This window comes from Peromyscus maniculatus, chromosome 1 (assembly GCF_049852395.1).
Source record: "Peromyscus maniculatus bairdii isolate BWxNUB_F1_BW_parent chromosome 1, HU_Pman_BW_mat_3.1, whole genome shotgun sequence".
Taxonomy (NCBI): domain Eukaryota; kingdom Metazoa; phylum Chordata; class Mammalia; order Rodentia; family Cricetidae; genus Peromyscus; species Peromyscus maniculatus.
This window is the reverse complement of record NC_134852.1, coordinates 141,092,536-141,116,843: the sequence shown is the minus strand read 5'-3', so window position 1 is coordinate 141,116,843 and position 24,308 is coordinate 141,092,536. Positions and strand designations below refer to the sequence as shown.

At 49.8% G+C, this 24,308-nt stretch overlaps 1 protein-coding gene across 14 annotated transcripts in view; it reads right to left on the bottom strand.

Annotated features, from left to right (window-relative positions):
- Positions 1 to 24,308, bottom strand: part of Tacc2 (transforming acidic coiled-coil containing protein 2) — a 218,500-nt gene that overhangs the window by 108,818 nt on the left and 85,374 nt on the right. The window contains exon 1 of one of the 14 annotated variants that reach the window (XM_076553783.1): positions 10,460 to 11,094. The exons of the other annotated variants lie outside the window; for them this stretch is intronic. The gene's annotated coding sequence lies outside the window, so the exon portion shown is untranslated. Of the gene's footprint in view, positions 1 to 10,459; positions 11,095 to 24,308 lie in introns of those variants that run through there. 14 annotated transcript variants of the gene reach the window in all.

Genomic DNA, 24,308 nt, shown 5'->3' with positions numbered 1-24,308 from the left:
CCAGTGTAGGGCTGCATCCTGGATCTGATGGGGAAATGGGCAGAGATGACGAGGCTGAGTCGACTCTGAGGACTGGTGAGTACCCCCCATTGGGTGGCTGCACTGGCATCATGCCAGAGGATGCTACTGATGGGAACATGCATACTGGAGCTCTGGAGGGTTCCGGGTTTGGGTCTGGAGGGGGCAACTTCATGCAACTTATTCTTGAATGATTCACAGAGTGATAGTAAGAGATGCATGTATAGAGAGATGGTGACTGGCTGAGCCTACTTGGGAAAATATCGGCAACTGGAGAACTTGGGTGAATGGAGCGTGGGCGTTCTCTGCACTGTTCTCACAGCTTTTCTGAATCAGCAGTGTGCGCAACAACAGATAAACAAGCCAGCCTCCCTGCACCAGTGCCCACAGCTTAGCTCTGGAGGGCAGCATGGGCTGTGAGGAAGGCAGGATGTTCGAGATGGTCATGGGGCCTACACTGGATGGCTGGGGCTCCAGCCAGCGTCGAGAGGCCTCAGAATGTCAGGAGAGCAGGACACGAACCTCTAGTCTTGGGGTGACAGGAGTGTCACAGAGCTATTTGGAGGCAAGTGTAGGACATTTAAAAACTGACAGTCACGTTGCTGTAGAGAATAACCAACGAGAAGAGAAATCCCCGGCGAGGGAGCCCCAGGGAGAACTCCGAGACAGAAATCCCCGGTGAGGGAGCCCCAGTGAGAACTCCGAGACTATTAAGGAGCCAGGTAAAGCTGAATAGGACACAAGCCACTGCAGAGGAGGGGGCTTCAGGACATCCACCTAGGGCTGGGGGGTGACAGAGAGAGCAATCAGGGACCATTTGGGATCTGAGCTTCTAATGACTTGGAAAGCTCCCAACTACAAGCCTCCCACATAAAAACTTAAGACTTCCTGTGTCATTAGGGACTTATCTTTAACAAGAGTTTAAGATTATTTACTTATCTTTAAAGGAAGTCTGGTTCAACTTAAATAAGTTTACGTCATTCTGACTAATAGCATGGACCAGGGTTCCCTGGAGTTTTTCATCTTGCTGTTAGCATTGCTATTTTTTAAAATTTGTTTTGTTTTCTTTCTGTTTTGAAGATCTCATGTAGCTCAGGCTGGCCTTAAACTACTCATGCAGGTGAGAACGACCTTACCTCAGCCATCACAGCCTTGAGTTCCCTGCCTGATCTTAGGCAAGGTGATCTTTCTGGTCTAGGAATCTTAGCTTGGGCCTGGCCCATCAGGCCACACTGGTCCCAATTTCCCTGCGGAATCTGGACAAAGAAAGCCCAGCTTGGCTCGCCCAGAGCCATCATTAGTGAATACTGACAGAAGCAGAGCCAGGGGTCTGTCGGCTTCACCCCCGAGAAGATGCCTCAGGAGAGCTCTGGGAAGGCCATGCCTGGGTGTGCTCCAGATGTCATGACGCCTTCCCTCGGCCTACAGTGTCACACCAGCTCACACCTGGCCTACGACTCATGCAGAAGATTCACAATCAGAGAAGTTTCCGTTCTGCTGAGCTTTGACATGCCTTCCAAAACCCAGGCAGGCAACAGAGGTGAGCTGCCCCGGGCTGGCGCGCTGTGACTGTGAGAACTTATCCAGCATTCTCCTCAGTGCAGCACAGTTCCTGGAGAGCCCGGCCCCCAGTTCAGTGTTCTGCATTAGCTGACACTGTGGTGCACACCCACAGTCCCAGCTAAGAGAGAGGCCTTGGCACGAGAACTGGACTAGTGTGGGCAACATGGCGAGACCCCGTTGCAAAAAGAAAGTAAGATTCTCAACTGACCTTAGGGAATGGAAGAAGGAAGACTTGCAAACCAGGGAAGTGTGGAGCTCAGCGGGGGGCGTGCCCGCCTGGTACACACAAAGCCCTCAGTCCTATCCCCAGCTGGTAAACCTGGCTCCATAGCACGGGCATATCATCCCAGCACACTGGAGGTGGAGGCAGGAGGATGGGGAATTCAAGGGAAGGTCTAGGATGCTCCTATTGTTAGGAATAATCCAATACATGAACTTGGTAACAGAACAGCTTCATTCAGAAGAACCTACTTGCTAGGCCTGTGGGAAGAGCATCGTCCTCCCGTGGCAAGTGTGAAGAATCCTATCAAGCTGAGGCCAAGGGCACAGGAGTCAGGAACTCTCACAGCCAGCCAAGAGGCCTGGCCAGAGGGAGGGAACAGGAAGGTGCCTCCCACAGGCCTCTAAGAAAAGTAGCTTGTGGGAAGGACTCTGAGGCAGAGAACAGACAAGCAGATAAGGAAGTCCAGCAAGGTGAAGACTTGGCCTTCAGTTAAAAACAAATGGAAATACTCTTTTTTTAAGAGGAAAATTTGTACAGTATCTCAGGGCTTTGTCAGATGCTGTCTGTGATCCCTCAGGACTCCTGACAAGAGGGCAGCCATATTTCTTTTTATAGCAGAGGAGACCAGGTCCTGGGAATAAGGTGACTTGGCAAAGGAACCCCCGGCCAGAATGCGGGCCTCCCACCACTGACCCTGACATCCTTCAGGAGCCCACACTGTCTCCTGGAGTCTTCCTCTGGAAAGGACACAGCCCTGAGTGGAGCACGGCAAGGCTCAGGAGGGGTGCAAGTCGTCGTGAGACCTCTCAGGAGACAGGAAGAAACAGCAGGCCCAGAAGAGAACCTGGGACCTGAAGCAACAATATTTCCCTTTACTGACAAACCTCAGCTCGGAGCTCAAAAGCAAGTTTACAGGAACGAATGAATGCATGCATGAACAAATGAACCAACCAATGATGGTTGTACAGCCGTAAGGAGCATAGCCATGAGGATGATATACTGCAGTGTCTGGCACACACTTCAAGCTGAACTCTTGCTCATTTCAACTACAACCTGTGCTTTTCATATCTTGTAAGGACTCAATTTTTCGTTTTCAGCCTCAAATGTATTTTGCCTGCTCCTGAAGAGCCCTGGGCTTCAGTGCTGGGCCTTCGCTGATGAAGTAATAAAATGCCCGATCCACCCCCTCTTGAGAAGCAAGTGACTGCAAAGATGGCAGGGTCAGACTGCCTTAGTCAGAACCACCCCTCTGCAATAAAGAGCAGCACTGCCCGAAGCTCGGAGCTCAGTCTCCCCATTTGTCACCCAGGCAACGGCAGCGGACAGACTCCTAACACCAGTCCTGAGAGCCCCTCTCCAGCTGGGTGCCTGGCCAGTGTGATGTCTTCCAAAGAGAAAGGTGCCCTCAGGTCAGGATAAACACAGCCGGTCCTCCCTCCTTCCCTCCTCCCTGCCAGGTGTGCCTCCTCCTCCTCCTCGGGTGCCCACACTCCTCCTGCTCCCAGGCTGTGTGAGCACCAGTAGAGTGGGGGGGGGGGGGATTAAGAAGGGACAGGGGACAGATGGCAACAGGTGATGGGACAAATGTTCGCAGGCATGGTGCAGACCTGTCTTCACAAAGAGCAAGAGCAGGTGGATTCTCGTGGTGGCTTGAATGTGGGTCACCTCTGCCAACCTCTGCGGAAGTGCAGTCCCCACCCAGACATATTAAAAGGTGGCACCAGGTGGCACCTGTAAGAGGTAATTAAGGCTCTGCCCTCAGGAGTGGATTAATCCATTTATGCACCTAATGGATTGATGGATTATCTTGAGAGTGGATCTGTTATAAAAGCTGGTCTGGCTGGGTCTCTCACATGCTCCCAGTCTCTTGTCATGTGATGCCCTGTACCGGTTTGTCACTGTGGCAATGAGAAGGCTATCACCAGAGGCATCCCTTTGACCTCAAATAGAGCCACCCATCAAAATAATCCTTTTTCCTGTGTAACTCAGGCTGTGTCATTAACAGAAACTGAACTAAGGCATCCCTCCACCCTAGCCCACACCTGACTGAACACTCCATCCCAGCTATTCCAACTCTAGATCTCAGAGCCCAGTTCATGCAGGTTATGGTGGTCTCCGGCAGCATTTAGTGACATGAAACGCCGAAGAGCCAACGGGGAGCTACCTCCAGGAAGTCAGAACAGTGAGCCAGGGCCCCGGGAATCCCCCCACAATATGAAGATTTGGGCTGTTTGCTCTTGAGGATCCCATCTAATCCAAAGACAGCTGATCAGAAACCCAAGGCCCTAGAGGTACAGCCTGCTGGCCAGGCTGAAAAAGGACAGAGGGAAACAGGTCCACATTTTGGATCAACCCCAGGAGCGAGGACTAAGAATGGGAGGCAGAGGGTGACCTGCTGACAGCCCGGGCCACCCAGGATATCCCGATAAAGGAAGGCAGGAGAGCGGGTGACAGGGAGCCTTGGAAGGTACAACTTCATCATCCCCCGAAGCCCAGCTATTATTGTTCCCACATCTTCCTGGCTAATGAACTCAGGTCTGGGTTTCATGATGAGCTCAGGGGAAGAGTTAGTCTCAGGGCAAGCAGAGAACAGTCACCATGCTTCTCAAAAGACTAAGACATAAACCCTTCTAGGTGCTGAGAAGAGCCCCGTGGTCAGGTGAGTAACAACATGGCTGCTCCCCTAAACAAAGCAGCACAGAGCCAAGGGTCATGCAGAGCCTGCAGATCCTCCAGGTCAGGATCCCTCCTGAGGCTGCGGTCCCAAAGCACCAAATGCACAACAGGTACATCCCTTCTCCCGGGATACAGCACAGAATTCAAACGGAAGAGTCGCTGGGAATTGGGTAGAGTAGGCAAGGCCCTCAGATGGAGCCCAGAGAAAAGTCTGTACCCAGCTGGGCTATTTACTAGCTATTCGTAATCCTAGGCAAGCTCATTAAATCATTATGACCCTGTTTCCAAAGCTGTAACATAAGGATGAAATGCATTATCTGAAAAATCATGAAAGGGCACTGAGCATGTAGCTCAGCTGGAGAGTGTCTGCCTAGCATGCACAAAGCTCTGGAATCCATCCCAGCACAGATTAGCCAGTGGAGTTGGAGGCAGGAGGAAGAAGGGTTCAAAGTCATCCTCTGCCACACAGTGAGTTGGAGGCCAGCTTGAGCTACTTGACTGTCTCAAAAAAAAAAAGTGAAAAGAAATAACAACAAAAATATTAAAATTCATAGAAACAGAAATAGAATGGTGGCTGCCAGGTAATAGAGGAGGGAGAAGAGGACCTGGTTGCCTAACAGAGAGAGATAGAGAGTGAGTTTAGACTGATAAGCCGAGTGAGTGCTGGGGACCTGACCACACAACAAAATCACTACATCATCACCACTGAGCTGGACACTTAGCTGTAGAGTTAAGATGCAAAACTCTACGCCAAGTGATTTGTTTAACCGCGGTTTAAAAACACAGGTTAGCCAGGCGTGGGAGCACACACCAGGAACCTCAGCATTTGGAAGGTAGAGGCAGGAGGACTGAGTTGGAGGTCAGCCTGGACTCCAGGGCTACCGAGTCAGTTCCAGGCCAGCCTGATCTATACACTAAAATCCCTAAGTAAGGATGGCACTCATCTGACCATGGCTCATCAGTAAGCAGTAGTGGGCCATAAATATCACATGGATACACAGGAAAGTGGCCCAAGTGAGAAGATATTAATAGCTGTCTCCTCTGGCTCTTTCTGGCTGCCACTTCATTCAGGCCAGAACCAACACCCTTCTAACTGTCTTGAGCTGAGAACAGGCATCTAGCCCACAAGCAATGAGTTGAAGGTTGGGCAGAGGCCTCCGATATTTTTATGCAGACAGGAGACAAGTTTGAAATTAACAACAAAATAAAAACATATCAGAATCACAGATTTTTCTCTTGTTCTAAAACCACACAAGCAGTAGAGTTACCTGGTATTCTCCCTGTCACACAAGAGGGTTGAGTCCTTGACTGGAATAAATTCTTCCCCCATGAGTCAAGAGGGGAGAGGATCCATTCTTAAGCCAGCAAGGAACTTCTAGGGAAACATTCTGCACAGCTCTGAGTGCTGAGCACAGAGTAAAAGGAGGCACAGTCTTGTCAGACCTCAAGGGGACAGACTTTGAGGCACGGCAGACCACAGGACAACCTGGGGAATAGAGACTTAGCGGCAGCTTCGGCTAAAAGTGCTGACTTCTCGCTTGGGCCTACACCTGTCTATCTTGGCTGCTGTAACCTCTGGATCAGATTCCTGTTCAACTCTGCAGGTAAACACACTACTCATTTAAGGGGCATCTGTCTGAAAACTAGTAATACAAGGTTAATCGGTCCTAAGTTTACTGACCCTTTCTTGGCCCATTTCAAGGCAGAGGACACCAAGATAGGCTTATAACATTTTCCAAATGCCAAGAACAGTGAGCCATGAAGGCAATCACCCCATGATGAAGTGAAATGGCCCCCTCAAAGACAAGCAATCAAGCCGGGCTGCGGTGGCACACGCCTTTAATCCCACCACTTGGGAGGCAGAGCCAGGCAGATCTCTGTAAGTTCGAGGCCAGCCTAGTCTACAGAGTGAGATCCAGGACAGGCACCAAAAACTACACAGAGAAATGCTGTCTTGAAAAAACAAAAAAAGACAAGTAATCATCTCTTCCATAACTAAACTGCCCCCTCAAACTATAGGAGTCTCCCCAAAGCCTTCAGGACTTCACAGAACCAGATCTGACTTAGGGTTCTGGTAACATAAGCAGGTGTGTCTAGAAAACACTAGGCCAGGTACCTGAAGGGATGAACACAGGTCAGTCGAGGTGCAAGAGATAGCGTGGCAAGAAGAAAGCTGGACACCAAAAGCCACAGGAAGCCTGCACAACACCAGGAAGAAGGGAAAAGATGCTCCTGGGCTGACGGGGCAGCACTTCTTACTGTCTGGAATGTGCTCCTCCAGGGAACAGGTATGACTGGAGCCCCCACACCCTCAAGGGCCTTAAATGCAACAGTGACTGGGTGCTTCTAAGTCTCAATGGCACAGATATGGAGATGGCTCGTGGACCTTGGGGGATTTAGTGTGGACAAGACCCCAAATGAGAGGAACTCATGGAACTGAAGACAGAAGAGAGGTGAGCCAGGGGAGCAAGGGCTTTCTCTTCCCTGCTCTTCCCACCTGGATCTGCTCTCTGTGAGCAGAGTCGGTTTATATCCTTTGTTTGTACTGGGTCTAGGGGAAACATAAGGGAGTCCAGCTGACTCGCTCCTAAACAGTAAGGTCAGTCAGTAGCTTCTAATGTGTGTAGCCTCTTGCTTACATTTCACAGTAATAACTAATAATAATAAAATAATAAACACAGAGTACGGGAGATGCCAGGAAATCTACCTCCATAAATAGGCACCTTTAACTATAAGGTAAAAAAAAAAAAAAAAAAACTAACACAAGTGACTGTTCCTTTGCAAAGCACTCTGTAGTTCGCCAGTATCTTCATGTATGTGGCTTCACCAGCATCCACAGCTCTGTGAAGCAGAAGGGCCAAGATAACTCCTCCTACCTTAATTAAAGAGAAGGAAGAGACTCCTGGATGGTTTGTGACTCCTTCAAGGTCACACAGCTGGTAAGAAGAGAGACGGGACTCACAGAATGAGTCTATGTCTCTAAATCGTAGGCAGTCTCTACACCGCCCCTCCCCACCCCAGGGGAAATGAGTCTTGGGAACTTCGCTTTCTCTGAACTGGCAGGCCTGAATCCATTAGCTAAATGAGAAGCTGAAACCCTATAACACAGTGCACAGGGGAGGCAGAGAGGGGGTGGTGCCGAGCGCCCCCATATCTGGAGTGGAACCTCCACCACAGTCAATCATTATATTTTCTTGAGGTCATTACTCTATTTTTAGAGGCTCTGCCTTGCAAGCTTTTGTTTCTTGGGTCTTTGTTTTCATGCCTCTCATTTCTCTCAAATGATTCCATGATGCTTTGTCATCCCAGGGAGTTGCCATGGAAACGATTATTAAGGTTATAAACCAAGGACTGTGGCCTCAATGGGGCAGAGGCAGAAAAATCTCCATCACCAAGTTGGATTTCACAGACCTTGGTCACAATGGGAGAGATCAGGAGACCTGGCTCTGAAGCCTTCTTTTTCTTCAGTTTCCTCCTCTGGACAATCCCAGCCATTGCCTCTGCCAACTTCTCAAACCTTTTCCTGATGATCTGTGCACAGTGCCAAGCACAACAATCCAAGAACCACTACTGGTCTAGGGCCGTGGGACCAAATCCCAGGAAAACACACATCCAGGTACACATCAGTACGCCAATGCTCTCCACCAAGCTCTCCTTGGAGACTAGCCTCACCCACACCTACAGCTTGGAAGCTGGCAGCCATAGGCTCCTTTCCTCATCCTCCTAAAAAGCATCTCTCGAATTCCTGTGATCTTTGCAGAGCCCTCTACATAGGTCACACCTGGTGCTTTGAGTAGCAATTCCAGGATATTCAGGCCTGCCCCATGCATAGTGCCCCTGACTCCCACCCACCAGATGCCTGTAGTGCACTTAGTCACCAAGACAACCAGAAACGCCCTTCTGTGTTGCTAGATGTCCCTTCCAGGGAGCTCCCACCCCAACCAAAGTCTGCCCACCAGATACAGATACCCCGCCCCCCTTACACACCCTTGAAGTTTTGAAGTCAGGTGTTTTGCCTTATTTAATTCAACTGCTATCAAGTCCCCAGGGCCCCATCACTTTACCGGAGTGGTTCTGTGAACTGGACATGTCTTTCCTCATTCGGAGTCTGTCTCCATGGAAACAACAAACAAATAACACCAATGCAATACCAAATAAAACCAAAGAGGCTGCCTGCAGGACCTAGCACCAACAGCACCAAGTCGGGTGTCTGGGGTCCTGCACTGGAGCCCCACTTTGAAATGTGACCTCTGGATGAAATCCCAGACTCCTTTGACGCTTCTCTTTTAAAACTGTTACAGGAAACCTTGATCTTCAAACTTCCTTCCAGTTTAAATAATCCAAGCATTCAAGTACTAGAGACAGGGATGAGGTGAACAGAGGGACAGGGACATGTCCAGGTTTCACAGGGGCCCAATGTTTGACCTGCAGACTTCTGAAAGTTTAAAAAAAAAAAAAAATGCCTGTATATGAATGATTGGAATACAAGCAGGCCATAGTCCATGGATACAGTTTGAGGATTGAGCTAACCTCAGAACTTCTTTTTCTTTTAAGATGGGTCTTGTTATGCCTTGCCAGCTGATGTCCAACACACCATCCCCAGTACTTGTGATCACAGGCATGCAGCAATGGACCCAGCTAGGGACCTAATTTTTAAGTGTTAGCAGGAGGAGGAGGAGGAGGCCTGGAGACTAAATCCACTCCAGTGACTGTATAAGAGGGCAGCTGCTGGCCTATTTCCTGCTACAAGCCTCCTTGGAGGGAAATGCCTAGGACAGGGCTGGGCCTGTGAAGAGGAGACCCATGGGAATCCTTCCACTCACTGCCCAGCACAGTCTCCCTTCCAATTTCCAAATGTCAGCCTAAAAGCATGAGTGAAGACTCACCTCTGATATCTACATGTGGATCTGAATGGATGAAAGTCAGCCAAAGTCATTGCTTCATACAAAAGAAAATGCTTTTGAAATGTGGCCTCCACAGGGAATCGGGAAATGAATGGGGAGTGCTGTCTGCTTCCTAAGAGAACTGTACCTTCCGCTGGGGTAAAAACAGATAGCAGTCTGCCCTGGGACCCTCAGTTCTCCATGTGCTGCTCAGTAGGGCCCTGGGGTGGTCACAGGTGCACATGTAAGCCCACTCAGCAAGGCCCTTCCCTTCTCTCCTCTTCAGTAGGCTTCTATCATCTCCCATAGTGCTTCAGTTCTGTTCCAACCAGCTACCACAAATTTGTCTCTGCATGTGACACCAGAAGACAACGGTGTCGTGTCGTGTCGCCAGTTCTTAAGAAAAGACCAGTGCTGGACAAAGTTAGGAGAACATCAGGCAAACAGAGGGATGTTCCTAGACAATCACAGCACTCCTGAGGCAGCGTGCGCTGGACACTCAGATTCCGAGAACCCTGTGGCAGCCGGGCTGAGCCAAAGGACGCCTAAGGGAAGCTAGGCTGGGTCACGTGCCGCGCTGGAGCCCAGAAGTGCACTCGGCTGTGCTGACGTAACTGTTCGAGAATTTAAAAGTCTCAAACTCGGAGGAAATCCTGTGCAGATCTTTAAGACTCATCCGCACGCATCTATGTGGCTGCCAAAGGTGCCCCCAAGAGACCCCGTGTGACCAACACGAATAGAAAAAGAGTCCAGTGGAAATGGCATAGAGGCAGCCCCTGGACAAGGACGTCCCCCCCCAACCTGGAGGACCCCAACACTCTGCCCACAGGCGCTGACTCCTGGTGGCCCACTCGGGAACCAGTCTCCGGGACAGACGCTTGGGTCCCGCCAGTTCCCTGACAGACATACGCCTCTGCCAGCAGGGAACACAATGTGTACTTTGCTCCTTTCAGATCCTACCCCAGTCCCTCTCAGGAAAGCTGAAAGAAGCTTCGCAGCCCCTTTCTAGCACGGCTTTGTCTGACGGCCAAGGTCCTAGGGTCGTCTGTCTCCTCCCTGACCCCACGTGCGCCCGCCGTGGCCGCTGCGCACTTACCCGGCCGGACGATCGGGGCTGGCCCTCACGTAGCCGCCTTCCTCCGGGGACGCAACTGCCAAAGAGTCCCCCAGACACGCTCAGTCCTCCGAGCCTGGCGCGGTCACCACCCGGTGAACCCAGGAAACGCAAACTTTCCCGGGGCAACGACGCGGGGCGGGCGCAGGCTCCCCGAAGGGCTCGGGAAAAGTTGCAGCACAAAAGGCCAATGACTGGGAGAGCGCCGGCGACCGGGCCAGGCTCCTCCCCCAGCTCCGAGCGCTCGGGGCCAGCGCAGCCAGCTGCTCGCAGGGGCGCCCGCCGCGCTCTCCTCCCCGGCCAGGAATGTGCAGCCCGGGCGCGCCCACACGCACCCAGGGGCCCGCCCGAAGCGCACCGGCGGGCAAGGGACCCAGGGACAGGGCCGCTCCCGAACGCCCTGCCGACTTCTTCCAGGAGGTTTTGAGTCACAACAACTTGTTACTGTTAGTCTTTTTTCCACGGCGCTTTTCCCTATGTGTGGCCACGTGAAGGAAGGATTGGAGTCCCGAGCTGGGGCGGGGTTGGTTCCTGCCTGCTCGCAGGAGAAACCTTAGCAAGAAGTCGGAGGTGGGTGGGGGTTCAGACACTACCTGGAACCACACTCTGGCCTTGTCTTCTGCCGCCTTCCGGATGCTTAGCCACAGAAACTTTCGGTAAACTTTGTACAGCTGCTGCCCTGCCCGCTCTTTGGCTGTTACAGCTCAAAGGCAGGCTTATTTCTAGGGACTGTGTACGTTTCTATTTTTTTTGTTTTGTTTTGTTTTGTTTTTCCTTTTAGAGTCTGAAATGAACTCTTTCACTTGCATAGCCTTCACACACAGGAATGGTACTTCCCTGCCCACACCCCTTTTCTCTGGAAATGTCTGATGCTAGACCCCACTTGAGAAGAGAAGGTGGCTGTATGTGGGTGTCAGGCTTCCTATTTTAAGGTTTGTGTCAAAGACAACATTGCTCTTATTTTATAGACTGAGACCAAAGGGCAGAAGACTCAGAGTGACTCAACACTTCCCTTCCTCCCCTTAAAGAAACAGACGCCCTAGGATGGAGAGCCCCAGGTGAGAGGTCCCTAGTAGGATTTGTAGAGTTCGCAGTCACAGAAATATTTTTTGTATTTTGAAAAATACCACTACTTCTAAGAGTCACATCTTGAGGACCATTTAATAGGTTCCGGGGCCACACCCTGGTCATGAGCGTATTGGTAGTGTATTATTATTGCATTCATTTCACAAACTAGGACCCCAGTCAACTGATTTGCTCCTCTGTGCCATCAGCTATTTCCTAGGCCACTTCCCTAAGTGTCCTAGTTTGATTTCCTGTTGCTGTGATAAAACACTGACCAAAAGCAACTTGGGAGAGAAAAGGATTTATTTCAATTTCTGCTTTACAATCCATCATTGAGGTACGCCAAAGCAGGGATTCAAGGCAGGAGCTTGAGACAGAAGTCACAGACACATGCTGCTTGCTGCTTACTGGCTTGCTGCTGCAGTCCAGAACCACGTGCCCAGGGGTGAAAACATTCCCATTAGCCAGTCTGTGAGCCTGAGCTCTCCAGTTGGGCAAAGATGTCCTTGAGGTGCCAGACTTTTCCTATGTGAAACCCTCTTCCCCAGGTGATAGCTACAGAACCTTTGTGACAGAGGAAGGTCGCTCTGCTACCCTTGGAAATCAGGATGAAGCAACACCCCCAAGGATGTCCATATCTTAGTGTGTTTCCTCCTCCCTCACCCCCGGTCCATGACTATGTTCTGTGAACAAGAGTGTGCTGCTTAGTTTTAACTGTCAACTTGACTCGACCTGCAATCACCTGGGAGCATCTCAGCTGAGGAATTATCTAGAACAGGTTGGCCTGTGGGCATGAATATGGAGGATTATCTTGACAATTAATTTGTGTAGAAAGATCCAGCCCATTGTGAGTGGCACCATTTCCTGGTTTGGGGTGCTGGACTGTTAAGAGTAGGCTGCCAAGCGGAGTACTGCACAGCAGACCACATTCATTTTCTCTCTTCCCCCTGAGTGTGGATGTGACGGGACTAGTTCCCTGAATTTCTGCCTTAGTGTCCCCCAGCGATGGAGTGTGTGACCTGGAACTGTAAGCTAAAACAAATCCCTTCTCCCCTGAGCTACTTTGGTCCAGGATATTTTATCACAGCCATGGAAAAGAAACTCGAACAATGCAAAGAAAATGATTGCAGGTGGATTTAAACTGCTACTCATCTGACCTTAAAATAAGGGGATTAATTTGGATTATCTGGGTCTCCCAATGAACCCAGTTTAATCACAGAGGTCCTCTTAAATGCAAGAGAGAGAAAGAGTGAGAGAGGGGTGGAGTCTTCTGGAGCACAAACAGCCTGGCCCTGTCCACCAAGGAGGCTTAGCTCTGTTTACGGCCTCTGTTAATACCCTGCTGTGGCAACAGTACTGTGCTTGGGCTGAGAACGCAGATGGAAGGCAGGCTAGAAACCTGCACTTAGACTAGGCCAACACAGAAGTCACCATTAACTGACTAAATCACTGAGTAACCACAGTCACCACTCCAAGTGTCCATGGGGACATAAAGATGTTAAAGACAGGACCCTGCCTGGAAAGACAGGCTCCATTCCAAGTGGAAGCAGGAAGCAGGAGTGTGAAACCTGGAATACCAACAGATGTCAGTGCCCTGCACGGCTGGGTGAGCAATATTAGAAGATCTTGCAAGAGGCTAAAGAGAATTTCCGCTCTGTCCAAGGACTTGCTTCTCCCCCATCGGACCAAGGGCCCCTCGTTGGTTACCATACTCCTGAGCTAGCAATGCCACAGTTTTATACACAGAGAAACCCTTGTGATGAGGCCTATCTCAGGAAACATGGGAGGCCAGCTCTAACTGACAGGGAAGATACAGTGCAGGACAGAGGCCAGGCCTCCCTAGACAGAGAACACACTCACGCCTTGCTAGACAGCTGAAAGTTCACAGTGAACTCTGTCTTCTTGATATGTTAATGAACACAAAGGAACACTTAGGAATAGGGACCTGAAGTTTCAGCATATAATTTCTAGAGACTCAACAGGCCTCAGGTTTGGACATTCACACATGCCAGATAGCGTGAGCTCTGTTCCACCAAAGCAGCACTGATGGAGTGCCGCTGTCCTTTGTGAAGGGAGCAGGAAAAAGCACCTTAGCCTGAGGACTGCCATTTTGACTTCAGACTCCATTTTACCTGCAGGGTGAAACAAAGTTCAGGTTGCCAAGCCTTAGAGGAGCTGAGAACTTTCCAATGGCTGATCAGCCTCCTCCCTAAACCATAGAGATAGTCGTTATACAGCTTTAGTTCTCTAGAAACATTATGGCTGTTCCCAATAACAGAAGGAATAAATGAATCTGATTGGTTGGACTGAAAGGCTTGCATTGTATATCGGATGACAATGATGAAATATTCAAGGAAAGTCCCTAATCTTTGATTTCTGATTGGAGACAACTGTACCTATAACTTGGCAACAAACGTTTGTGAATTTTATGCTTATAAACCCCACTTCTGCCCCTGCTTGGGGCTGTCAGGAGGAAAAAGGCTTGCAGCCCTGATCGATCAGTGACCCGCTTATGAGGTGATTTATTAAAATCTTTGGAACCCATAAATGTTGTCTCTCTCTTTCCTCGTGGTGCACAACAGGCTAGACGTAACCCTTTGCTGACTGTAAAGCACTTCGATGAAAGTTATTTTTGTCAAGGGCTTCTGTGCAAGGTCCTATGACAGGAGAGGATGGCTGCCACCCAGCACAGACTGAAAATGAACATTTAGCCCGGTGTTGGGTGTGGGGAGATTTTTCCAGAAGAGTGAAAGACATTGGCCAAGTTTCAGATAACTGGCTGGAATTACTTTAGGATTTCTCAGTGCCCTCCCCACTCATAATCAGTTAAAGAAAACCAAAAACACAATAGAAGTCCTTATTTTAGAAATGGTGTTTGGCTCTCTCGGCTTCCTGTGTACAGATAAAATGTGAACAGTCAGTTTCCTGCTCCTGCTGCCTGATGCACACCTTCCCACCATCGTGGCCTCCCTCTATGGAACTGTACGGTATATATCAACACAGAACTGACCGACACAGGGATCAAGAAATAAGGCAGTGGCATGACCATAGACAGCCGTGAAGTAGAGAAGTCTTTGAAACCATCGTTACAGCTAAGAGTTTGCCTCGGATCTGAGAGGAGACTTTGAACGTGGGTTTTGAACAGTGCTGGGACCCTTAAGATTCTGGCAGCTCACGCAGGCAAACTAAATGCATGAGAGCCTTTCAGGGCCGGTCTTCAGCAGCACCAGCTGGGCTCTGGCTCCTCTATCCCTGCCCATCAACCCTCTGCAGCACCATTTCTAACAAGCAAGTTACTTCTTAGCCACGAAGCGAGCAGTTTTGTTCCATCGTGTGATTTCACCATAATCTACTCCCTCACCACAGGCCTGAAAGTATGGAGCCAATCATAGAACCTCAAAGGCTGGAGTACCAACTGAAAAGGCTTGAGTCTTCAGGAGGTGCAGCTCCAATGGAGGAAGTGAGTCACTGAGAACCTGTCTTGAGGCTTTATGGCAGGGCCGAACTTCCTGTTTATCCTCTGCTTCCTAAGTATGAATGCTGTGTGACACGCCAGCCTCTTGGTCCTACCACCATGCCTTACTCTGCCTGTCAATATGTATTCCCCACCATGATGGAACCAAAGCACACCTTCCCTTCCTTCAAAAGTGCACTGTATAATAGGTGTGTGTGTGTGTGTGTGTGTGTGCGCGCGCACGCGCGCGCTTATGTGTGGAGGCCAGAAGTTAATGCCGAGCATCTTCCTCAGTCATGCTCCACCTTATTTTCTGAGTCAAGGTCTCTCACTGGACCTGAAATTCATGGATTTGGCTAGAAAGGCTGGCTAGCCGCCTTCAGGGATTGACCTGTCTCCACCCTCCGCACTGGGGTTACATCACCGTGCCTGACTTCTACATGAGTAATAGAGATTCCAGCTTAGGTCTCCATGCTTACAGAGCAAGAACTCCACTGGCCGAGACGTCTTCCCGGGCCTGATATCAGATGAGCTTTGTGAGCACTGACTCGTAGCCAGCACTCTGTGGGGGTAGTTACCCAGCATTCTCTCCTTTGATTCTCACAGTGAACCGTGTGGTCGGAATGACCATGACCCGGAGTTGACACAGGAGGAGCCAGGCTTAGAGCGATGACATTACAAGGCCACACAGAACAAGGCTGTGTGTCTGCAGAACCCGAATTCCTCCCCAGCCCACAGGAATGAAGGGATGTTTGTAACTTTTCTGTGTATTCTGCAGACCTGGAGAGGATATCATATCAAACCCAGGACCGGTACGCGCTCCTTCATGCCGCATGGGCCCAGCCCACACTCCCAACACAGTGTTCATGTCACTGGTGTATGTGAAGGGACTTTTTTATGATTTTCTTTAGAAAGAAACACTGCTTGAGCTTCTGAGCACAGTCCTCACAGCCCGTGAAGTGTTGTGAAGAAGTAAGACACACTCCTCAACGGTCACCCAGAAACACTCGGTTGTCGGGCAGAAAGACATTATTTCTTCAGGCCTTCTAAAAAATTTAGCCCTCGTCTCCGCCCATGTCAAGATGGAATGTCAGCCTTGAACCCAAAACACACAAGGAGCGACTCCCTTGAAGGTAGCTTCCTGTCCAAAACTTCTAGGTGTAGTCACTGGGTTTTCCTTGCGGGCACATGAAGTCCACACCATGCACTTCACACCTGTATTGCTCCAACATGAGTATGACACAGGGTGCCAACGCAGCTCCCGCAGGGTCAACATGCTCTTGTTCTTGAACTCAGCCCAGTCCAAACTTTAACTATATCTTGAGTAAACAGAGGGCAGAATCCATACTGTCTTCCTTGGCAGACAAAAAGCTTTCTCCAGGAAACAGAATCGTAGGCTCGTGTGATATCGGGGCAAGGATGGAAAATAAAACATCCAAGGGATGACGGCAGGGCTTTGAGGCCCTGGCAGGACTGAGGTGGGAAGGTTTCAACGTCTTCTCCATAGTGGTGATGCGTACATCTCATCTTCTACTAAACATCTAAAGACTAGTGGGCAGAGGCAGCTCGGACAGTTAAAGTCTTCCAAGTCCTGCGTGCTCTGTGTCCATTAAATCAGAGACCCTGGGGCTGGGAGGTGGGCATCATCCTTGGGGTTTTGGTGACTTTCTTTCTTTCTTTCTTACTTACTTACTTTTCTTTTCTTTCTTTCTTTTTTTTTTTTTTTGTATTGGGAATTGATACCAGGGCTTGGAGCTTGCTAGGCAAATACAACATCACAAAGCTATGCCATCTGCGTTTTTCACAGCTCCTCGGACTACATCAGTGTGCACTCAGGAGAGGGGTGGCACATGAGTAGCAATGTTCTGTGGGTGAAAAGTCACTGAGTACATTGCTAAAATACAGATGCCCACTTGCTGTGGGATGGTCTGTATGTCAAATTGCTCTGATTGGTCAATAAATAAAACAAGGCCAGTGGCCAGGCAGGGAGTATAGGCAGGACTAACAGAGAGGAGAAAGGAGGGAACAGGAAGACAGGGGGAGACACTGCCAGCCGCCACCATGACAAGCAGCATGTGAACATGCCGGTAAGCCTCGAGTCCCGTGGCAAGGTATAGATTTATGGAAATGGATTAATTTAAGCTATAAGAACAGTTAGCAAGAAGCCTGCCACGGCCATACGGTTTGTAAGCAATATAAGTCTTTGTGTTTACTTGGTTGGGTCTGAGTGGCTGTGGGACTGGCGGGTGATAGAGATTTGTCCTGACTGCGGGCAAGGCAGGAAAACTCTAGCTACACCCACTAGGCAGGCGTGAGGTAGCTTCGGAAATCTTGAATTTCTACAAGCTCTTAGGAGATGCTCCTAATCTAAGGAGCCATGTCTTAGGCATCTGAATCCTGCCTGACCTGTGGCTCTAAGGGAGCAATTTGCCCCCTCAGAGACTTTTGAGGGATATGCATATATATGTGCAGGTATGTGCATGTGGAGGCCAAAGGTCAACCCAGGTCTTGTTCCTCAGGCGCTGTTCACTTTATATGGTTTTAATTTATTATTATTATTATTATTACTATTATTATTGTCATTTTGTTTTTTTGAGACAGGTTTCTTTGTGTAGCCTTGGCTATCCTAGAACTTGCTCTGTAGACCAGGCTGGCCTTGAACTCAGAGATTTACCTGCCTCTGCTTGCCAAGTGCTGGGATTAAAAGGGTGCACAACACCACCTGGATATTATTATTTTTAATATGTGTATGTATGTGTGTCTGTGTGTGGGTATGTGAACATGAGTGCAGGTGACCCTTGGAAGCCAGAGGCAGCAGATCCTCTTGGAACTGGAGTTATAGGTTGTGGTAGTTTGAATGTAATTGGCCCCTATAATCTCATAGGGAGTGGCATGATTAGGAGGTGTGGCTTTGTTGGAGTGGGTGTGGCCTTGTTGGAGGAGGTGGCGGGCTTTGAGGTTTCCTATGCTCAGAATACCGCCCAGTGTCTCAGTCGACTTCCTGTTGCCTACAAAATGTGGGAGTCTCAGCGATCTCTCCACTACAATGTCTGCTTGTACAATGCCATGCTCCTCACATGATGATAATGGACTGAACTTCTGAAACTGTGAGCAATTAAATATTTTCATTTATAAGAATTGCTGTGGTCGTGGTGTCTCTTCACAGCAATAAAATCCCTAACTAAGACATAGGCGACTGTGAGCTGCCTGATGTGACTGTTGGGAACTGAACTTGAGTTCTTTAGAAGTAAGTGTTTTTAATCACTTGGTCATCTCTCTAGCCTTCTGTCCACTTTGTTTTGGGGCCTGGAGATCACCAGTTAGTCTAGGCTGGATGGCCAGTCAGCTCTAGGAATCAGTGTTAATCAGGCTATCTCTTTCTTCCCAGTGCTGGGGTACTGGGATTACAAGCTTTTTCACATGGGGGCTGGGATCAAACTTAGGTCTTCAGGCTTTCACAGAGTTTGCTGTCTCCCCAGGCCCTTGGAAACATTTCACCTGTCATAATTTTGGGGATGGTACCGACATCTAATACTACTACCACCCTTCTATGCCTAAGAGAACCTCTCAACAGTCAGCCAGCCCCAAATGTCAGCAATGCTGAAGGTGAGAGACTTTGCCTAGAGAGCCCAGACCAAGCCCTTTGTGTAGGAAGCCCCTAGTGTGAATGGCCGAGTAAGTGAATGAGTGAACAACTTTTGGTCATAATGACGTTACTGTTTGTTGAACCAGCTTGGTCAACATGTTTTCTTCTTGATGGAAGAGGCAGACACACCTCTATCTGCTAGGCAAGACATACCATTCTGCACCCACCTGTTGAGGGCCTACTGTGTGTAGTTAGTTGTGCTAAAGGTGAGGGATTCATCCAGCATGGTTTTGTCCCTGGAAGGCTTACTCTTCCACAGTGGCATACATCCCCAGAGCTTGTGCCTGGGCCAGTCCTGAGCAAGCCTTTCCCACTCCATGACACTGAATCCTCACAATGTAGATACCAATTTTATAGGGGGGAGGGGCAAGGCAGGTAGAAGGGTTGGCCAGATCTGAGGGCAGAGGGATGGAGAGATGGCTTGATGGTGCAGAGCATTTGCTGTACAACTCATAAGGACCAGTTTGCCTCCCAGCACCCATGTAACAAGCCAGAGTAGGCACACAGGTGTCTGTAATGTAACCCCAGCACCATGGGAAGCAAAGACAGGAAGAGGTCTAGGACTTGCTGGCGGTGAGCTCCAGGTCCAGGAAAGACCCTGTCTCAAAGGAATAAGGTAGAGAGAGGACACTCAGGGCTGTCCTCTGGCCTCCACATAAGCATATACACCACATTCTCCCCCGCCCCTCTGTGTGTGTGTGTGTCTGTGTGTGTGTCTGTGTGTCTGTCTGTCTGACTCTGTGTGTGTGTCTATCTGTCTCTCTCTCTTTAAAACACACACACACACACACACACACACACACACACACACACACACGAGATGAGAGTGTGTGGCTCTGGCCAGCATCTCAGACCCACTAGCACTCCTACTTGCAAGTGCCTTCAAGTCTGAACCTACCTCTGCATTTGGACATTTCCCTACACTGTTCTAACAAAGGGAGAGGGACTTAGCAGAAAGGACATACATGACCTTGGTTAGGCTTTAAAGCCAGTGGCCAGTTTCCTATTTGCATCACCCATAGCTCCCACGTACAAAAATGCAAAGGAAAAAATTTCCAAAAGCAAAGATTTCCCCCATTGGGGGCCATATCTAGGTCTCATCTGTCCAGAGTCCCCCTCCATAGACGACAAGACATGAAACTAATAGGTGTGAACCCTGGTTCCAGGTGGGGGCTTGGTGGTTTCTAACAGACATACGTCTCATCTTCAGGCAAAACCAAATCAAGCCCTGCAATGACCTTTGAGAAACAGCACAGTATCTCTGAGGGATCCACAGCCCCACTGCTCACAGAGAAACCTGAGCCAGACAGCCCTGTCCTCTGAGGTTTCCTCAATGGACTGCTTGCAGACTTGCGGCCCAGGAGGTGAAGCTCAGGTTTCAGCACATCTTTTCCCTGGTGGGCTCTGTGCGAGACTCTCCTCCCTGTCAACATTCCACATATTCCCCACATCGCTGTAAATTAGAGAATCTGCGAGCGCTTCAGTACTGCTCGCCGCCTGCAATCATCTCCCACAAAAGCTCCCAGACCCAGCAGAGAGCCAGCTGCACAGCATGGAGACTCCAGCCTACTTATTTTACAAAGGGCCAGAGTGAACCTGTAGGAGCAGCTTCCTTGGAAACAATCCAAGGTCAAGACTACCTTGGGTAAGTGGTACCCTGGAAGGCTCAGAGAAGTCACATACCCTCTCTGAGTTTCGGGTCTCTTACCTGTAAAATGAGGAGGCTGAAGGTCCCTGGGGATCCTTCTAGCTTTACTGTGAATGGCTGAGCCCGTGATGAAGTGGCTTCCATCACAAAGGCCAGCATCCTTACTACCAGAGGCAGGAGCCGGAGAGGAATCCTCAAGATAGCCTCCATAGGTGGCCTGGTAAGGCAGTCTGGCCTTGGTCCGAGACCTCAAGCCCAGGCTTGGCATTCCCACCCTCCCCCAATCCCGTCTGCCAGCTTCAGACATTGAGTATTTACTACCCACTGCTTGGTCATCTGCCAGGTGTCCAGCAGGGAGCAGGGCCAGATACTTTCCACTCCCCCCCCCCCTACTTCTCTGGGAGGCCTGGGTGGGCTGGCAGCCCTGAACATCCCGCCAAGACGGTGCTCAGGGCTCACTTCCCACTGCTATGCCCCGGCTCACCCACTAATGTTAGCTTGTAGCCTTTTGCAGTCGCCCTTGGTGAGAGGTTAACCCCAAAGCCCTGGTTTCCACAAGGAAGAGAATGCTTTCTCCATGAGTGCCGGCTGGTTTGACCTTGCCTCCAGAACAATATTGCAACACTGAGGGCTGCGGCTACAGGGTGGGGGAGTGGGGGGGAAGAGGGGAGAGAGGGGGGAGTGGAAGGGAACTGGCACATTCCAGGGAATGCAGAGCAGACAGACCCAAGTGAACTTCAGCAAGTTCCCGTTGGCCACTGTGTAAACATTGTCTTTACTACCGAGCTCATGTACCTTAATAGTATTATCATCCATCCAAAATGATGACAATGGTGATAAAAATAATATTAGCAATGAAAATAACCCCTAGTATTTAGGTGCTTACTACAGGTCACACAGGGACTCCGACAGGTTTTTTTATACATGCCATATTTTTCACTCTATTTTATTCATTTATTGTGTATGTATGTGTGTGTGTGTATGTGGGAGTGCATGTGTGGAGCTCACAGGACAATTTGCAGGTGTTGGGTCTTCCCTTGAACCATGTGGGTCTAGGTGAGTAGGTCTGGCAGCAAGCATCTGTTCCATCTCACTAGCCCCAACACATGTCCATTTTTATATAATCTCCATAGTGGTTCTGTGAGGTCACAAGTATTACACATTGTTCTAGATGAGGAAACGGGCCTTAAGAACTTGTGTAGGTTGAAGGGGTTAGCAGCAGACCTGCCTGCCTCCAAATTTGTCTGATAGCTGGGTGTGTTTAATTATTCAGTAGACACTTAGGGAGTCACAGAGTATCGGGTGCTAGGTAACCAAGATCTAGGCCCTGCAAGCCTAAGTTCCTTAAGAAATATGAATGTGGCATATCCTCTTGGGTAGAGGCCAAGACCCACTGTCTATCCTTGTTACTGTGACTAGACCAAGAGCTAAGGACCCTGACATCCAGCTTCCCAACCTGTGTGTTAGGTCAACCTGCAGCTCAGGCATGTAGAGGATGTGCTACCCCTTTCAGAGGGCACCTGGGGAGCAGACAGGTACCCAGGGACAGCCTGACTTCTCGGCTGAGACCTAGGCTAGGCATCAGCAAACCACATGCACCACCTGGATTCAGTGAGACAATTTACCTATGCCTTTGACTGCCTATTCCACATCCTTCTAAGGGGAGGCACCTGTGCCCAGTGTGCCCTGAATGCCCATCTCAGTGCTTTTCTGATGAGACAGACGCTGGCTTCTTGTTGTCAGCATGCAGCCTGGTGCACACTCACTAGGTAACTGCTGAGTCAGCTATGAGAATGCTGCTGCCCACAAGATGCTGAAAGCTCAGGGTTCTTGTCCACACAGTGTGTAGGAGTCCACGGCCTCTGCTCTATTATAGCCACAGTCACTGTTTGCTGTGAGCTGACATTGGGCAGTGTGCTTTGTGTCTTGCTCACTTGCTTCCTATTTCAACACTCCTTTCTTACTAAGAGAGATAGCCAGTACTGATCACGTGCAAAGTCATTGAGATTTGGTGCATTCCTGTCGCCTCCCAACACGAGGGTTGGGAGCTGAGAGCAGGAGCTCAGCTTGTCTCCGACTCTGATTTCCTCTAAAGATTCATATCCTGTTCCTTCCCTGCACTCTCCCTGCTACCTGGGGCACCTGCAGTATCTTGCATCCTCCTCAGAGATGGGGAACCTGGCCTGAGAAGTCAGTGCTGACCCAAGCCGCCATGCACCTTCTGCAGAGGATGGCTGCACCCATCTCCTGATACTTTTATCCCAACCCCCTCACATTGGCCTTGAAAAAAGAAAGACATTAAGCAAAGCAGTAACCAGACCCATTCCAGCACCTTCTCTGAAAACAGAAAAATGGGTTCAGCATCTATGTGGAACTCAATGGACTGCTAAAGTATTTAACACCAGATGACTGAGAAGTATCAAGAAAGAAAGGACATGGTGGATCACTTTTGTAATCCAAGTCCTTGGAGGGCTGAGGTAGTAAGAGTCCCATGAGTTTGAGAGTAGCCTGGGATACACAGTGAGTGTTTGAAAGGATGAGACCTGTCAGGAAGAGAGAGAGAGAGAGAGAGAGAGAGAGAGAGAGAGAGAGAGAGAGAGAGAGAGAAGGAAAGGAAAGGAAGGAAGAGGGGGAGAGAAGGGGAAGGAAAGGAAAGGAAGAGGGAGGAAGGGAGGGGAGGGGAGAGAAGTTGGAGGGAAGGAGGGAGGGAGGAGAGGGAAGGGAAAGGAAGAGAGGGGGAGGGAGGGAGGAGGGGGAGGGAGAGAGGAGGGGGAGGGAGGGGAGAAAAAGGAGACATCAAGATGCTATGAGCTGGGGCCTGTCGATCCTGCACATTGCGCCTTCTGAGCCTTTTTCCGACCCTTCCAGTTTCTCAGGACAAGAACAACACAGGAACAGTCACCAAAACCAGCACCACCGCCCATCCTGGCTCTCCCTGGAACCGGCAAGGAGAGCCCCGGAGGATGCAGCCACCTGGAGATGTGTAGGCAGAGAGGGTTCCTTCTGCATGCTGCTCTTTGGTGCCAGCTGCCCAGATGACCTGGAGCTGCCTCACAATGCCAACAATTCAGAGACAAGCAGGTCTGCAGGCCTGAGTGTGTGGTCAGCAACAAAACCAGCATCTCGAGCCCAGCGTACTTCTTAGATCAGTGCATTAGGACCCTTCCTGCTGGCCTGCATGACTGGGCAGCAGGACCGTAAACACACCTCAGACTCTACCTTATAGCCACACATCCCCAGGGTGAGATGCGGCTCAGAGATAGGTTGCCTGCCTAGCATGCGTGAGGAGGCCCTCATCTTCACCACTCACAGACCTAGGCAACAGGAGGAAGTAGCAGTGAGGGGTAGTGAGGAAGAAGGATCTACGACCTGAGCACCAATAGGTGTGTGAGAAATTTCCCAGAGCTTCACTCACAGAACCCACTCCAGCTCCAGTGGTGAAGATTGGGCTCTTTTATAGCTGTGGCAAAACTATGGAGTCTGGGCTACCTCAGACAGAAGCTTCCAGCTCCATTAAACTAAGCTAACAATTTGGGTCCTCATTGGCACTAGCCTCAATCTTTAAGATTTATTTTTGTTTTGTGGGGATGAGTGTTTTACCAGTATGTATGTATGAGCACTATATGCATGCCTGGTAACCCACTGAAGAGAGAAAAGGGAGTCATATCCCACAGATCTAGAGTTACAGATGGTTGTGAGCCACCTGATGGCTGCTGGGAACCAAGCCAGCACGTGCTCTTAACCACTGAGCCATCTCTCCAGCTCCCAACACTAGCCTCATTACAGATACACAAAACCCACACAAGGCTATTCGGCAGGGAGATACAGAACGTTCCATCACTACAGAAGCCAGCATTTTCAAACCTACCCTTGAGATCTAAAGAGCTTTCCTGGAAGAAAGGTTTCAGTCCCAGCTCTCAGAACAAGTTACCTACTGGGGGCCTCCATTTCTCCCCTAAGGAAAAAGAGGGACACAAAGAAACTCACTGTGGGTTGAGAAGACACATGGGGCAAGGCT